The 15,121-nt window shown below is 38.8% G+C and overlaps 1 long non-coding RNA gene across 2 annotated transcripts in view; it reads right to left on the bottom strand.

The window, feature by feature from the left end:
* Positions 1 to 15,121, bottom strand: part of LOC111560888 — a 58,788-nt gene that overhangs the window by 42,708 nt on the left and 959 nt on the right. The window lies entirely within an intron of this gene.

The following is a 15,121-nucleotide window of genomic DNA, read 5'->3' as shown; positions in this document are numbered from 1 at the left end:
GTGAGCTGAATTTCAGGCCTCACCTGCCCCTCAGCCAGCTCCCTGTGCAGGGAACAACTTAAAGTACATACATTCTCCTTTTTAGAACTGCCCTCCCTGCAAGGAGCACAGATTTTCCTTTGCCCCTGATTCAGTAAGCACAGCTGGGTCAAGGCCCAAGGGTGGGCTTCTGGAGGCAAACTTGTCTCACTCTGTGTTTGATAGGTATGAGGCAGGTGCCTGCTCGGCAAATCTTGCCTAACTTCCAGAGTCTAGAAATCTAAATTTGAGGGGAAGGACTAGGAAGGCTGATTTTGGCTAGTCGGGCCACATGACATTCTCTATCTGACTCCTAACTCTATTGTTCCATAGAAGAAAGGAGTAAGATGAGCATTTTAGAAACTCCAACAACATATTATTAATTCATGAATCCATTTTAACATTTATTACACAGATGTTTTTCAGCATGTTCCTATGGCAGGTGCAATGCTGGAACTTGGGGGTAAAACTCTGAATAAGACACAGTCTCTGCTCTAAAAGTACCCATAGCCCAGTGGGGAAGAGAAATGAGTCACCACAATGTGGGGTAACTAGTTCTTTACTAGATGTACATATGGGGAGTTTGGAAACATGGGACAAGATCAAGAACTTAACTCAGCCTGAGAGGAGCAGAGAAATCCAGGCTTTTCTCAGGAGAAGTGACATCTGAACTGAGTCTCGCAGGCAGAAAAGGAATTTTTAAAGCACATGTGAAGGAGAAGGGCATTCAGGGTAACGTTCAAGTGTCTGACTTGGATAACGAGGTGAATAATGGTGGCCATACTTAGGAAAGAAAAGAGAGAGGGAGAAGAGTTTTAGACATGTTGCTTGGAAATGATGGCCTGTGTGTCACCTGGAGTCGTCTCGTAACTGGGTGGATATAGGAGTTTGGAAGGAAAAGAATGTTTTTATTGAAACCTAATGTGTGCCAGATACTGTGGTAAGTGATTTGCATGCTTCATTTCATTCCGTTTTTGTCAGACTCTGTGAGTTACACGTTATTGTCTCGACCTTACAGGTAAGGAGAGCAAGGCCTTGAGTTGGAACGGCAGAGCTGGAACTTGAAACTTGAATCCAGGTTGTCTCTGCCAAAGCCCGTGTTCTTTTCAGGGTCTCTGGGAGAGATGGTGGAGGTTGGGATTGGAGAGTTTGGGTTGGGAATCTTTAACCCAGAAATGATAGCTCATTCTGCATTGGCATATGTTTTATTAAGACCGCATCTAGGTGTTCTTGTCACAGTAATTTATGGCATAGGTATTCCTTTTTTTTCCTTTTTCTTTACTTTTTATTTTTATTTTTTTTGCTTTGTAAGTGCTACTCAAGTAGTAATATATATATATTTTTAATGTTTATTTATTTCTGAGAGAGAGTGTGTGTGTGTGTGTGTGTGTGAGCTGACAAAGGCAGAGAGAGAGGGAGACAGAGAATCCCAAGCAGGCTCACTGCTGTCAGCACAGAATTAAATGCGGGGCTCGAACTTATGAACTGTGAGATCATGACCTGACCCGAAATCAAGACTTGGATGCTTAACCGACTGAGCCACCCAGGTGCCCCTCAAGTAGTAATATCTTTTAATTACCGTTTATTTTTTCTTGCCTTATAAGTCAAAATTTGGGCTGGATTTCAGTCAGTTTTAATGCTATTACTATGACAGGTATAACAGCTTGCTGGCTGACTTGCAACCAACCACAATTTAATCTTCTCTGAAAGGAACCTACATTTTCACAGTGGGAGTACTGATCATTATAGTTGAGTAAACTAACTCAGCTTAAATTTTGTCTGAAGAAGATAAAAAGTTTATCCCCTGAGCTAGAATTAGCATACACATTAGAAGAACTGCAGCTGGTGATGTCACAAAGAAAGCATTTCCTCGAGTTTATTTTGGGGGTTGCCAAAGTAAGAAATTTACCCATTTATTCTGATGAGAATTTATTTTCTGCCTCTCCCTCTCCATCTCCCCTCGATCTTTCTGTCTCTCTGGCTTTTTCTTTCTTTGTTGTTAATGTATTTGAATTCATTTTTTAAACGTATAATTCTCAAAAGTAGAAAAAGAAGACTTTTTTTGAGGAACTTTTTATCTAACCATTTTAATAGGCATGGAAGAATATCCTAGTTTCCATTCATTTTTTCATCGAAATTCAGAAAAAAATATCAAAAATCCTATTTAAGTCATTTTGTGCACAATTATTGAGTAACGAACACAGATCATCCAGTAGAGGGCAGCGCTGACCTATTCATGGATGCCTTCAATAGAAGATGCAACATTTACTACATAATAAAAGCCTTAAAATGTTTTATAATTTTTTTTATGTTTTATTTTTGAGAGTGAGAGAGAGAAAGCGCAAGCAGGGGAAGAGAGAGAGGGAGACACAGAAGCCAAAGCAGGCTCCAGGTTCTGAGCTGTCAGCACAGAGCCTGACATGGGACTCGAACCATAAGATCATGACCTGAGCTGAAGTCTGACGCTCAACCGACTAAGCCACCCAGGTGCCCCAAGCCTTAAAATGTTTTAATTGACGTATAGTTAACACACAATATTGTATTAGTTTCAGGTGTCCAACACAGTGATTGGACAAATCTATCCCTTATGCTGTGCTCACAAGTGTAGCTACCACCTGTCACTATTACAATATCATTGACTAACCTGTGCCTTTTATCCCTGTGACTTATTCACTCCATAACTGGAAGCCTGAATCTCCCACTCTCCTTCACCCATTTTGCCCATCCCCTCCCCCTCCTCTGGCAACCATCAGTTTGTTCTCTGTGTTTATGGGTTTGTTTCTGCTTTTTGTTTATTCATTTCTTTATTTTGCTTTTTAATTTTTTAAAAGGAAGCCTCTGACAGACAATAGGTAGTTTTACCTAAGATGCTTTGAATTCAGCAAAAGTGCCTTTGGTACAAAGGAGAAGCATGGTCATCAGTTTTGCTGTCTAAACATCCAAGTTTCTGTGCTTCCTCAGCCTGAGTACGGATGATGAGTTACCTTTCTGAGTGCAGAGCCAAGACCAAGGTAGTATAGGCACCATGCCCCACTCTCCCAGGCCCAGTACCCATCACTGTTCCTTTATGGACTCTAGTTTGGGGTTTGTGCTGGGGATGGTTCAGAGTATCAGTGGTGTCTGCTGTCCCTAACTGGTCCTCAGGCTGGTCTGTGGCTCCTATGGAGAGAAGGGTTTGAGGTTGGTAGGACCTGGTGGGGTTACACAAGCCTTTGTAAGTAAGATCACATGCTATTTTTTTTTCTGTCTCATTTCACTTAGCATATTGCCTGTAAGTTCCATTCATGTTGTCACAAGTGGTAAGATTTTATTCTTCTTATGGCCAAATAATATTCCATTCTATGTGTATATCACATTTTCTTGATCCATTTATCCATCAATAGACACTTAGGTTTCTTCAAAGTCTAGGCTATTATAAATCATGCTGAAATGAACATGGGAATGCATATATCTTTTCAAGTTAGTGTTTTTGCTTCCTTTGTATAAATACTCAGAAGTGGAATTGCTGGCTCATATGGTAGTTCCATTATTAATTTTTTGAGGAAACTCCATGCTGTTTTCCATATTGGCTACACTGACTTACATACAACCAACAATGCACAAGGGTTTCCTTTTCTCCACATCCTTGTCAACATTTATTATTTTTTGCCTTTTTGACAACAGCCATTCTAATAGGTGTAAGGTGATACCTCATTGTGGTTTGATTGGTATTTCCCTGATGATTAGTGATGTTGAGCATCTGTTCACCCGTACGTTGAAAGATGTTGAGCATCTTTTCACCTTTCATCTGTACCTGTTGGACACCTGTATGTCTTCTCTGGAAATATCTATTCAGATCCTCTGCCTATTTTTAGTTGGATATTTGTTTGGTTTTGTTTTGTTGTGGTTGAGTTATAGGAGTTCTTTATATATTTTGGATATTGTCTCCTTTTCAGGTAACATGATTTGCAAACGTTCTCTCCCATTTGGTATGTTACCTTTCATTTGTTCATGGTTTACTTTGCTGTGCAAAACAATTTTAGTTTGATGTAGTCTCATTTGTTTATTTCTGCTTTTGTTGCCTTTGCTTCTGGTGTCAAATCCAAAAACCCATTGCCAAGGCCTATGTCAAGGAGCTTACTGCCTGTTTTCTTCTTGGAATTTTATGGTTTGAGGTCTTACATTCAAGTATTTCATCCATTTTGAGTTAATTTTTGCATATGGAGTGAGATAGTGGTTAGTTTTGTTCTTTTGCATGTAGCTGTCCAATTTTCCTGACATTAATTGAAGACATTGTTCTTTTCCTTTTGCATATTCTTGGCTCTTTTGTCATAAATTAATTGATTATATATGTGTGAGTTTTTTTCTGGGGACTCTATTCTGTTCTATTGGTCTATGTGTCTGTTTTTATGCCATACCATACTGGTTTGTTTAAAATGGCTTTGTAATATAGTTTGAAATCAGGAAGCATGATGCCTACAGCTTTGCTCTTTTTCTCAAAAGGCCTTCAGCTATTCAGGGTCTTTTGTGGTTTTATACAAATTTTAGGATTGTTTGTTCTATTTCTGTGAAAAATGGCTTTGCAATTTTAATAGGGAAAATTCTACTAAAATTTTAAGGAAGAATTAACACCAATCCTTCTGAAACTCTTCCCAAAAAAGGAAAAGAAGGGAATCCTTCCTAACTTATTTTATAAGGCCAATAGTACATTGAACAAAGCCAGAGAAAGAAACCATAAGAAAAGAAACGATAGGCAAATATTTTTTATGAATACTGATGCAAAAATCCTTAACAAAATACTAGGAAACCAAATCCAACAGCATATTATGAAGATTATACCCCATAATCAAGTGAGGTTTATCCCAAGAAGGTTTAACATAACAAAGCCAATCAATGTAACACACTGCATTAATAAACTGATAGGGAAAAAAAAAAAAACCCATGATCATCTTAGTTGATGCAGAAAAAGCATTTAACAAATTCAACATCATTTCATGATAAAAACACTCAGAAAACTTGGATTAAAAGGAAACTTCCTCAGGGCGCCTGGGTGGCTCAGTCAGTTAAATGTCCGATTTTGACTCAGGTCATGATTTCGCAGTTCCATGAGTTTGAATCCCACATCGGGGTCTCTGCTGTCAACGTGGAACCTGCTTTGGACCCTCTGTCTCCCTCTCTCTGCCCTTCCCCCACTCACGTGTGGGCTCTCTCTCCCTCAAAAATAAACATTAAAAACATTTTTTTTAAAGGAAACTTCCTCAACATGACAAAGGGCATTTATGAAACATCCATAGCTAACACCATAATCAATGCTGAAATACTGAAAGCTTTCCCTCTAACCTTAGGACCAAGACAAGAAAGCCTGCTTTCACTATAGCTATTCAATTTTGTACTGCAATTGCTAGAGCAGTTAAACAGGAAAAACAAATAAGAGCCATCCAAATTGAAAAGGAAGAAGTAAAACTTTCTATTCACAGATGATATGATCCATTTCTCCAAGAATCCACAAGACACTATTAGTGCTAATAAATACAGCAAAATTTAAAAATACAAAATCCACATGCAAAAATCAGTGTGTTTCTACATACCAACAATGAATAATACAAAAAGGAAATTAAGGAAAAAATTCAATTTGCAATAGCATCAAAAAGAATAAAATAACTAGGAATAAATTTACCCAAAGAGGTAAAAGGCAGAAAACTATAAATATTGCTGAAAGGAATTAAAGATGACAAAATGGAAAGATATTCCATGTTTATTGATGGGAAGACTTAATATTGTTAAGATGACAATACTACCCAGCATGATCTAACATTTAATGCATTCCCTAGTCTCAAAATGGCTTGTTTTACGGAAATGGAAAGCTGATCCTTAAATTTATATAGAATTGTGAATTGCCTGGAGTAGCCAAAACAGTTGAAATGACAAAAGGTCTTGTGTAGTTTATAACAGATTAAGAACAGAAGGCTAAAAAATGGTAAGGCTGTTGGAGCTGGTCACAAAGACTTGAACTAAACAAATACCACTTATATGCTTGCTATATGACAACAGATACCAGGCATTGGAGAGACAACAGCCCCTATCCCCAAAGAATCTGTGTCAGGGGTTGGCAAACAGTAACTTGGGGGACAAATCCAAACTTACCTTTTTTTTCAATGAGGTGAAATTCACAATTTTAAAAAATTAGTAAGTTTTATTTTTTTAAGGATAGTTTTAGGCTGACAACAAGATTGAGCAGGAGGTATAGAGAGTTTCCATCCATGCTTTGTTTCACACATGTACAACATCCCCCACTATCAACATCCTGCAGCAGTAGGTACATTTGTTACAATCAATGAACCTACTAGCACATCATTATCACCCAAAGTCCATAGTTTGCAGTAGGGTTTACTTTTGCCATTGTACATTCGATGCGCTGTGACAAATGTATAACAGAATATATCTATGATTATGATATCATACAGAGTATTTTTACTGCTCTAAAAATTCTGTGTTCTGCCTGTTTTTACCTAACCCCACACCCTCAAACCCAGACAACCGATGATATTTTTACTTATAGTTTTGCCTTTTCCGAATGTCATATAGTTGGAATTATACAGTATGTAACCCTTTCAGATTGGCTTCTTTCACTTAATTATATGCATTTAAGTTTGCTCCCTGTCTGTTCAGGGCTTGATAGCTCACTTTTTTTTAGTACTGAATAATATTCCATACTCTGGATATACCATAGTTCATCCATTCACCTACTGAAGGACCTCTTGATTGCTTCTGAGTTTTGGCAATTATGAATAAAGCTGTGAAAGATTTTGTACAGACATGCATTTTCAGTTCATTTGAGTAAATACCAAGGAGCATGATAGCTGGACCATATGGTAAGTGTACGTTAGGTTTTGAAAGAAACTGCCAAACTGTCTTCCAAAATGGCTGAACCATTTTGCATTCCCCCTAGTAATGAATGAGTGAGTGTTCCTTTTGCTCCACATCCTTGTCTGCACCTGGTATTGCCTGTGCTTTAGATTTTGGTCATTCTAATAGGTATGTAGTCGTATCTCATTGCTGTTTTAATTCACAATTCTCTAATGGCATATGATGTTGAACATCTTTTCTTACGCTTGTCATCTATATATCTTCTTGATATACATCAGTTCAGATCTTTTGCCTATTTTTAAATTGGGTTGTTTTTGTATTGTTGTAATTTTGTTTTGTTTGTTTGTTTATTTATTTATTTTATAGAGTTAGAGAAAGAGGGAGAGAGAGAGAGAGAGAGAGAGAGAGAGAGAGGCAGAATCCCAAGCAGGCTCAGAGCTGTCAGCACTGAGCCTGATTCAGGGCTCGAACTCACGACTGTGAGATCATGACCTGAGCCGTAACCAAGAGTTGGATACTTAACCAACTGAGCCACGCAGGTGCTCCTGTACTATTGAATTTTAAAGGTTCATTGTATATTTTGGATAACAGTCCTTTATCAGATGTGTCTTTTATAACACTTTCTCCTTGTCTGTGGCATGTCTTTTCATTCTCTTGACATGGTCTTCTACAGAGCAGATATTTTAAATTTTAATGAATTCCAGCTTATCAAATATTTCTTTCATGGATCATACCTTGGTATTGTATCTAAAAATTCATCATCACACTCAAAGTCATCTGTATTTTCTCCTTGGTTATCTTCTAGGAGATTTATAGTTTTGCATTTACATTTAGGTCTATGATCCATTTTGAGTTAATTTTTGTGAAAGGTACAAGGAAGGTCTGCATCTAGATTCGTTTTTTTTTGCATATGGATGTCCAGTTGTTCTATACCATTTGTTGAAGAGATTGTTTTTGCTCCCTTATCTTGCCTTTGCTCCTTTCCTAAAGATAAGTAGACTATATTTGTGTAGGTCTATTTATAAGCTCTCTATTCAGCTCCATTCATCTGTCTGTTCTTTCACCAATACCACACCATCTTGATTCCTGTGGCTTTCAGTAAGTCTCGAAGTCAAAAAGTGTCAGCCCTCCAGCTTTGTTCGTCTTCAATATTGTGCTGGCTATTCTGGGCTTTTGCCTCTCCATATTAACTTTAGACTCAGTTTGTCAATTTCCACAAAATAGCTTGCTGGAAGTTTTGTTGGAATTACATTGAACCTATAGATCAGTTGGGAAGAACTGACACCTTGTTGAGGTTTCTGGAAGAGATTAGCATTTGAACCAGTAGACTGTGTAAAGATCGCTTTCACCATTACAAGTGGGCATCATTTAATCCTTTCAAAAAAGTAGAAGGACAAATTTGTTCTCTGCTTGAGCTGGGACATCCATCTTTTCTTGCCCTTGGACATCAGTGCTCCTGGCTCTTGGGCATTTGGTCTTTTTTTTTATTCTTATTTTTATATTATTTAATCTTTTTATTTATTTTTCACTTTTTTTCATTTTATTTTTTAAATTTACATCCAAATTAGTTAGTATATAGTGCAACAATGATTTCAGGAGTAGATTCCTTAATGCCCCTTACCCATTTAGCCCATCCCCCCTCCCACAACCCTTCTAGTAACCCTCTGTTTGTTCTGCATACATAAGAGTCTCTTATGTATTGTCCCTTTTTTATTATTTAAAAAAATTTTATTTTAATTAATTTATTTTAATTCACATACAAGTTAGTTAGCATATAGTGCAACAATGATGTCAGGAGTAGATTCCTTAATGCCCCTTACCCATTTAGCCTATCCTCCCTCCCACAACCCCTCCAGTAACCTTGTTTGTTTCCCATATTTAGGAGTCTCTTATGTTTTGTCCCCCTCCCTGTTTTTATATTATTTTTGCTTCCCTTCCCTTATATTCATCTGTTTTGTATCTTAAAGTCCTCATATGAGTGAAGTCATATGATATTTGTCTTTCTCTGACTGACCAATTTTGCTTCACATTATACCCTCTAGTTCCATCCACGTAGTTGCAAATGGCAAGATTTCACTCTTTTTGAGAGCCAAGTAATACTCCATTGTATATATATATATATATATATATATACCACATTTTCTTTATCCATTCATCCATAGATGGACATTTGGGCTCTTTCCATACTTTGGCTATTGTTGATAGTGCTGCTATAAACATGGGGGTGCATGCGCCCCTTTGAAACAGCATACCTGTATCCTTTGGATAAATACCTAGTAGTGCAATTGCTGGGTCATAGGATGGTTCTATTTTTAATTTTTTTGAGGAACCTCCATACTGTTTTCCAGAGTGGCTGCACCAGTTTGCATTCCCACCAACAGTGCAAAAGAGATCCTCTTTCTCCACATCCTTGCCAACATCTGTTGTTGCCTGAGTTGTTAACATTAGCCATTTTGACAGGTGTGAGGTGGTATCTCATTGTGGTTTTGATTTGTATTTCCCTGATGATGAGTGGTGTTGAGCATTTTTTCATGTGTCGGTTGGTCATCTGGATGTCTTCTTTGGAGAAGTGTCTGTTCATGTCTTTTGCCCATTTCTTCACTGGATTATTTGTTTTTTGGGGTGTTGAATTTGAGAAGTTCTTTATAGTTCTTTATAAAGGGATCCTAACCCTTTATCTGATATGTTATTTGCAAATATTTTCTCCCATTCTGTCAGTTGCCTTTTCATTTTGCTGATCATTTCCTTTGCTGTGCAGAAGCTATTTATCTTGATGAGGTCCCAATGGTTCATTTTTGCTTTTGTTTCCCTTGCCTCTGGAGACATGTTGAGTAAGAAGTTGCTGTGGCCAAGGTCAAAGAGGTTTTTGCCTGCTTTCTCCTCAAGGATTTTGATGGCTTCCCATCTTACATTGAGGTCTTTCATCCCTTTTGAGTTTATTTTTGTGTATGGGTAAGAAAGTGGTCCAGGTTCATTTTTCTGCATGTCACTGTCCAGGTTTCTCAGCACCACTTGCTGAAGAGACTGTCTTTATTCCATTGGATATTCTTTCCTGCTTTGTCAAAGATTAGTTGGCCATACGTTTGTGGGTCCATTTCTGGGTTCTCTATTCTGTTCCATTGATCTGAGTGTCTGTTCTTGTGCCAGTAGCTTACTGTCTTGATGATTACAGTTTTGTAATACAGCTTGAAGTCCTTTGGGCATTTGGTCTTGAATGTTGACTTACACCATCAGCTCATTTGGTTCTCAGACATTCAGACTTGAACTGAATTACACCAGTTTTTCTGGTTCTCCAGCTTGCAGATGGCAGATCATGGGATTTCTTGGTCTCCATAATTGCACAAGTAACTCCTATAAAAGATCTCTTACACACACACGTGCGCGCGCGCACACACACACACACACACACACACACAATCTTACTGGTTCTGTTTCTCTGGAGCTGTGACTAATACACTCTCCTTTCTTAGCATATCAATTATACTCTTTATTTCCTTTTTTAAGTGGTTGCCCTAGAAGTTGCAATATACATTTATAATTAATCCAAGCCTACTTTCAAATAACACTATTTTGTTTCACAGGTAGTGCAAGCACCTTGTAATAACAAATTATTTCTACTTTAAAGCATTAAAAATTTTTTTAATGTTTATTTTATTTTTTGAAGGAGAGAGAGACAGAGCATGAGCGGGGAAGGGGCAGAGAGAGAGGGAGACACAGAATCCTAAGCAGACTGCAGGCTCTGAGCTGTTAGCACAGAGCCCAATGTGGAGCTTGAACTCAAAGAGCACTGAATAATGACCTGAGCTGAAGTCGGATGCTCAACCGACTGAGCCACCTAGGTGCCACCTAGGAACAAATTATTCCTACTTTAAAATAATTAGAGATTTACAGGAAGTTGCAAAAATGGTACAGAAAGGTCCTGTGTATTCTTCATTCCATGTTCCCCACTGGTAACATTTCATATAATTTCAGAATAACAGATCCAGAAATTGTGGTTAGCACTATTTATAGACTTTATTAAAATGTCACCAGCTTCACACATATATATCTATGTGTAGGTGTATGTGCATTGCGTATAGTTCTATGCAATTTTATCACATGTGTAGATTTGAGTAACCACCACCACTGATTAGAACATTTACTGCTAGGGGCACCTGGGTGGCTCAGTCCATTTAGTGTCTGACTCTTGATTCCAGCTCAAGTCATGATCCCAGGATTGTGGGATAGAGCTCCATGTCAGACTGAGCATGGAGCCTGCTTAAGATTCCTTCTCTCTCTCTCTGTCACTTTCTGTCCCCTTCCCCTACTCTTTCTCTCTTAAAAAAGGTAACAGGAAACAAAAAAAATTTACTGCTTATATGTAAGGGGAAACTTAAAATGAAGCATTTAATGAGACAGAAGGGGGCAGGGACTGAGACAGAGAAAGAGAGGGAGTGAGAGAATAATATAGTGAACTGTTCATGTTTAAGAGAGTCGAGATAATGTGGAAATCTGCTCATCTCAAGAGACAATCAATTCAGTGACATGCAAAACTACATGCGGCCAACAGGGCAGTGAAATTTTCTTATTGAGGAATCCCGTAAGATTACTAAATATAAATAATTTGTATGAGACAGAAGACTATTCAAGTAAGACCATGTCTGCCTGCAGAATATCAGAACACTAAACAATGACCTGAATGCTTATATATGGAGTATAGGCAAACAGATGCAGAGGGATGCAGGAATGCTTCCATTAAGCAGGGAATAGATCAAGGAGCACTTGTCCACAATGGCTACAAGATTTCTGTACAAGAACACTGTGGGCTTTTGAGGCCAGACAATTCTTGTTGGTTATGCCTTTACATGCTGTCCAGATCTTTAGAACTCCTGGCCTTAGGCCACCTGGCACTATGAAAAAAAAGCATATCTTGGGGTGCCTGGGTGGTTCAGTCAGTTGAGCATCCGACTCTTGATTTTGGCTCAAGTCATGATCCCATGGTTGTGGGATCGAGCCCCGCATTGGGCTCTGTGCTGAGCATAGAGCCTGCTTAAGATTCCCTCTCTCTCTCCCTCTTCCCCTCTCCCCAGTTCATACTCACACTCTAAAAAAGAGAGAGAGAGAGAGAGAGAAAGAAAAATAAAACAAAGCACATCCAACAAAATTTCAAAAGTATCTAGAAGGTTGTGATAATATCCCCAATCAAAACCCACAAATCCTTTCTTGTTCTTCATGAAGAATATTCTTCTCCCAGACTTCCTTAGTCCCTGTTTCCACTCATAGGGTCTTTTTTTTTTTCATCCCCCAGAATTGCCAATAATGGAGGATCTGGGTTTTTAAAGTTATTTTTATATGCCCTTTTATTATGGAAAGTGAGAGTTTCTTACACACAACTGCTTTCATCCTGGTTGACTTCAGTAGGCCTCAGCCCATACCATCAAAAGTGACCATTATTTAAAAAAAATTTTTTTTGTAATGTTTTTATTTGAGACAGAGAAAGACAGAGCATGAGCAGGGGAGGGGCAGAGAGAGGGAGACACAGAATTTGAAGCAGGCTCCAGGCTCTGAGCTGTCAGCACAGAGCCCAACGCGGGGCTCGAACTCACGGACTGTGAGATCATGACCTGAGCTGAAGTCGGATGCTTAACTGACTGAGCCACAGAGGTGCCCCCCAACAAAAAAAAATTTTTAATGTTTAATTTTGAGAGAGAGAGAGAGAGAGAGAGAGAGAGAGAGAGACGGAGGGAGGGAGGGACAGAGTGTGAGCAGGAGAGGGTCAGAGAGAGAGAGGGAGGCACAGAATCTGAAGCAGGATCAAGGCTCTGAGCTGTCAGCACAGAGCCTGACATGGGGCTTGAATTCACAAACTGCAAGATCGTGACCTGAGCCGAAGTCGGACGCTTAACTGACTGAGCCACCCAGGTGCCCCAAAAGTGACCATTATGACCATTACTAAAAGGAAAGAAGGGGGTACCGTTCTATCACAGCCGAAATTTAAAGGGTACCAATTATACAAAAGGCCTTGGTTGGAGCTTTATTCAAAGCATTTTAGTGACACTCAGGAAGATTATTTGTTAAGTTCTAGCAACTTTTATTCTAATACCAACTTTATTTCAGAACTTCAAGGAAGTTTAACTTTCAAGGAAAAGAGAATTCAATTCAATGTGGGCTTATCATTTGTTGCATCAACACTAAACTAAGTACTGGGACTTTTCAAAAGAAGCATTAGCTTTGCTACTTGATCTCAAGGAGCTTAAAGTTTCATTAGAGCAATAATATATTAGCCCTGAAAATAATTAGAGATATCAGATGTCATTCCCATCAGAAGTAATTCTAAAAAGAGGTGAGACTAGGTAAGGGATGATTATGTCTCCGGAGAGCCACAAAAATCTTTCTAGAGGGGGATGGGAGTGGGGAGCTGGGGTGGGGGTTTGCAATAAGATTGGAAAGGGAGAAGGAAGGGCTGTTTAAGGAAACTTAATTATTGCAAGTAACATTCTTCAAACATTTCAAGACAAAAGAAAGGGGAAGCATGGTAGGCAAGACTGGAAAATAAAACATTGCAGAGGGGAGCCGCTGTCTTTTACTTTCATCACTGTTTTACAGTTATATTTGGCTTATGCCAAGGAACAGCCTTTGACATCAGAGCATACAAGGTATTTCAGAAATTAGAGAGGATGTAGGTTCTACTGCATCAACACCTAGCATGTTCTCCATTTGACCATCCATTATTCTCAGCCATGACCTAATTTCTATGCACTCTACCTGGGCCCTATGAGGCTTGTGGATTGAAAACCCTCTTGTTTTTAAATTCTTAATTCTAGGGGGTTCCTGAGTAGCTCAGTCGGTTGAGTGGACAACTCTTGATTTCAGCTCAGGTCATGATCTCGTGGTTCATGGGATCCCAAGCTCCTGCTTGGCATTCTCTCTCTCCCTATTGACTGCCCCTCCTCTGCTCACATGATCCTCTCTCTGAAAATAAATAAACATCAAAAAAAGTTCTTAATTCTAACACATGTAGGCATTTAGTAGGAAGCAATTGTTTCGAAGCTCATTTCTAGTGGAAATTAACCAAGAATAATATCTTGATATTTTGTGTAATTAGTGGTGTTTTGATTATACTGTTTATTTATCTATTTATTTATTCTCTCTGTTTTTAATTGTGCTGTTTACTTTGGGATGTAAATCACGGCTTTGGGACAAGGATATTTAGCACCAAACTAAGATTTGGTTTGCCAAAACAGTTCAGCTAAGAGTAAGTCTGTGTGCTGTCAGAATCACATTGTAAGGTACTGCTGAAATACAGCATGTGGTGTTCATCTTTTTTCTCTGTAAAAGGACCCTGTCCTGAGGGGCCATTGCTTCGGCTCCTGGGGACTTACTTGATGGTCACTTTACTTCAGCGCTGCCTTGGCTTCATGAAAAAACACCAAGATGTGTGCAGAGGGAGCAGCCAAAGCTCTTTCCAAATGGGAATGAAGGAGGGGCCCAGCTGAGAGTGCTTTTCTCCTTGACTCAGTTAAGTTTCTCTGGTCATAGAGGAAAGAATGTAGCTTATATTTGAATCAGTTTTGTTTTTTTTATTATTGGAGTTTTATGACTGGTTGAAATTCTGTCTGCTCCTGAATGGACTAATCCAGGAAAGGCCAGGGTTCCACTGCTCTGCCTCTTCTGCCTCTGGAGCCTCTGGGGAGTCCCTTTATTTATTCATCTGTCTTTCATTTGCTTTGAGTACTTTGGTTCCAAGTTTTGAGATACATTCCGTGCAAAATGGGAAGAGGTAATCCTGACAGATGCTACTGTGATAACTAACAACTTGCTGAGTGTCTTCACCAGAAGCAGCATATTCTGAGGTTGGATTTTTCCCACCGGTGAACAGGATAATTATGCACTGCAAAGATACTAGCTCTAACTGTTGCTTTTCTGATCACCGTGACTGATTCTTTAATAAACATCTAATTGAATTCCAAAATGAATGATGCTTCTTTTCAGGTAAGATGAAATATGTGATATTGAAATTTTGTATATTAATTTGTTTTCATTTTCCAGTGCAAGAAGTGCTAGTGAGGTGAAAAGACCGTGTGGTTTTATGATAGTTTGTGTATTAGTTACAATTCTCCATGGAAACAGCTCTGTTCCCCTTTCAGCCTCCCCAAAGCTGGAGTGTGTGATGGAGAATCCAGGTATACATACATGGCATGGTCTGGCTTGGGACACCAAATCTAATTCAGTCCTTACATTTTACAGAAGGGGAAACAAGCTCAGAGAAAACTCTTGG

This window comes from Felis catus, chromosome B3 (genome assembly GCF_018350175.1).
Source record: "Felis catus isolate Fca126 chromosome B3, F.catus_Fca126_mat1.0, whole genome shotgun sequence".
NCBI lineage: Eukaryota > Metazoa > Chordata > Mammalia > Carnivora > Felidae > Felis > Felis catus.
The sequence above is the reverse complement of the archived record's forward strand: the minus strand, read 5'-3'. Positions and strand labels throughout refer to the sequence as shown.